Here is a 2974-nt window from a genome sequence, read left to right on the forward strand (position 1 = left end):
CTTTGAAAATAAATTGCAACTTTCACTTTAAAATGACCTAATTTTGCCTATAAAAAAATTGCACGGCCCTGACCATTACTGCGCAGACAATTATTAATTTTCATTTCCACAACAACGAAATTGAAGTACATCTCCTGCAGTGCAAATTTATAAAAACATTAAAAGACATAAATCACACACAAAAAGAAACAATATACTATCCATTACCTATTGCACCTACTATTCCCACATTCCCATATAGCAGCAAAAACACACAGCCTCACTCAGCATTGAGTGCAATTAGTGCTTTGTGGTAAAAGCCGTTCTTTAATCTGTTTGTTCTCAAAAAGACAGTGACCTGGGTGTGTTGTTTCCTTGAGGAATTTTTTTTTTTTGCTTTTGTGAGACAGCGGGAGCCATAAAGTTAAACCAAAGTGGGGAGAGTGCAGCCAAGAGAGAGAGAGTTGCTTCTCCTGAAGAAATTGGTCTCAGCCCATTATAGAGGGACTGCTGGCAGTGATATTTACAATCTGCTCTCTATGTTCTCAGACGTCCACCTCCAATCAAGTCAATGTAGGACTACCAGGTTTGTAGCTGCTTTTTCTACACTGGAGGTCTTCGGGTGGATTTACTTTGTGAATTTTGTTCATATTATTCATCACTTGTATGTTTACATTGTTTGTGTTATGTGCTTAATGTGTGATGTTAACTGATGTTGGGGTTTCCTGAAGAGACACAACAGACACTGGGCCACATTTGGCACAGAGCTCAAGGCCGTCAGAAACATCATCATACTGTACAGACTCTACTCTTGGGAAGTGCTTAATGATGTTACTGTAACTGATCAGGTTTCCCGTAGAGACACAACAGACACACAGCAGTTACTCCCAGCCATGTAAAGTGGACTAGAGGCAGAGTGCAAGTGCACTGGGACAAGTAACTACATGTAGCCTATCACTCTACTTTACAGGTGCTCTGTCAACTATTAATGGGAGTTGTTAGCTTTCCTTGACCTAAATGAGATTTATTTTCAATCCACCATAATTATCTTTGGAACACTTGTCTGTTCTGTGTATATGTGTATGTGTGTTTTGTTTAGTAAAGTATTGAATTGAATTGAATTGAATTGAATTGAATATCTAACTATCTAATACAACTGTGTTTCAGGTCCTGGTTGTCCTCCTGGTTGGACTGTGTTTGGCTCTCGCTGTTTCATGTACCGAGCCGATGTCAAGGATTTTGCTGAGGCAGAGGTATTAGAACAACATGATCACACAGCGCCTCTGTTGTGGTTTTAAAACTGTTTAGATCATGACAACTACTATGTCACTGGTTTACACCATAAAGCACTTTGTGAATAGTTTTCTTCTGTTGTTGGTTTTGTTGCCAGCACCAGATCTAGGGTTACACAAGCCAGTAAGTACTGTCTTAGCATGGCAGCTTGAAGGGTCTGGGGTAGAGGTCTTCGGAAAAAACCGACAACCCGAAAACCCGAGGTTCCGACCCGACCCGGCTCGGGTTTTGGGTCCATTCACAAGAAGTGACAAACCGGTGGAGTTTGTCTCTTATTATATTATTATTTGGCTCTTATTGTGAAAGGCCGGGTCCTACAGTACCCGAGAGGACCCGGCGATTGGCTGTCACAGCTGTCAATCACCCCCGCCCTCCCCCTTCCGTCCAATGCGAGGCTGCGAGCTGCCTGTGTGACTTATGTCACGTGATCAAAACAACTACACGACTCTTATGATGACGTCAAAGGTGACAGTTAGTCAGACGCTCTGCAAAGCACATGGAAACTCCAAAATGATAACGTTAATTAAACAAGAGGAAATGACCAATGGATTGGCGTTAGTAATGGCTAAGAAGAAGGATTACAGTACATGACCATCTAAACAAGAAAATGACGACGTGGATTTATTTCTGTTTACATCACGTTATGGTCGCAGCCGGAGAAGACTACGTTTAGGTAAGAAACAGAAAGTAGTAGCTAATAAAAACAAGTCTTATTTAACGCAGACAACTTGTATTAAATCATAAAGCAACTCGGGCATTTCGGGTCCACGGGTTTTTAAGGGTTCGGCTCGGGTTCGGAACTCATATTTACAATAATAGCTCGGGGCCAGTCGGGTCCGGGTCCAATTTTCACGGGTCCATTTGGGTTCGGGTCCGTCAAATTGGACCCGTGAAGACCTCTAGTCTGGGGCTCAACAGCATGGATGTATTATAGGAATTATAATTTTATATAATACATGTATTTATCATAAGTTCCTCTAATACATCCATGCCCCACAGCTGCCCAGCTCTCCTTGTGCAATAGCACCATCCACTGACATAAATGTGTATTGCATTAATACAAAAACAATGTTAGCATGGTTCAAGTATTTAACAGGGGGGCTGTTTACATTGAGAAACCATACGTAGCCTTTTCCAACCCACTACAGTATCATCGTTTTCTGCTGGTTGGAAGGCGATGCCTGTGTGTTTGCTGTTTAGACCCAGGTTGTATTTCTCTCATTTCATTATCTTGGTCATCAGGTCACCTGCATCAGTCTTGGTGGGAACTTAGCCTCCATCCACAGCGCTGAGGAACACGAGTTTGTCAGGGACCTGATTCGGAAAAAGAGAGGCTCTGATACACGTTCCTGGATTGGAGGCCATGACAGCATAAGGGTGAGACATTTAAAGACAAAGGATCTGATGTGCCCTGTGCTTAACACTAGAACGGTCACGGCGGTCATTTTAACCTGTGCTTTCTCTTCCAGGACTCTACATGGATGTGGACTGATGGCTCACAGTTTGACTACAAAGCCTGGAGGGCTGGAGAACCCAACAACTATAAAGGACGACCAGAAAACTGTGCAGAGACTAATTTCGGAGGTATTTATGATTTCTTGACCTCTCACTTGACTGGAGGCTCTTAATTGTCCGTGTGTGTTGTAACAGTTCGTTTGTGAGTGGTGGTGTGAGCAGAAAAAAAAGGAACGTCCACAAAATA

The 2974-nt window shown here is 42.6% G+C and overlaps 1 long non-coding RNA gene across 1 annotated transcript; it reads left to right on the plus strand.

The window, feature by feature from the left end:
• The first annotated feature begins 1163 nt into the window (after positions 1-1163).
• On the plus strand, positions 1164-2766 carry LOC310996158. The gene is made up of 3 exons (XR_014595888.1): positions 1164-1232; positions 2515-2649; positions 2742-2766. It is a non-coding gene; the product is annotated as an uncharacterized lncRNA (long non-coding RNA).
• The last annotated feature ends 208 nt before the right edge of the window (positions 2767-2974 follow it).

This window comes from Trachurus trachurus (assembly GCF_905171665.1).
Source record: "Trachurus trachurus genome assembly, chromosome: 13".
In the NCBI taxonomy this organism is placed as follows: Eukaryota; Metazoa; Chordata; class Actinopteri; order Carangiformes; family Carangidae; genus Trachurus; species Trachurus trachurus.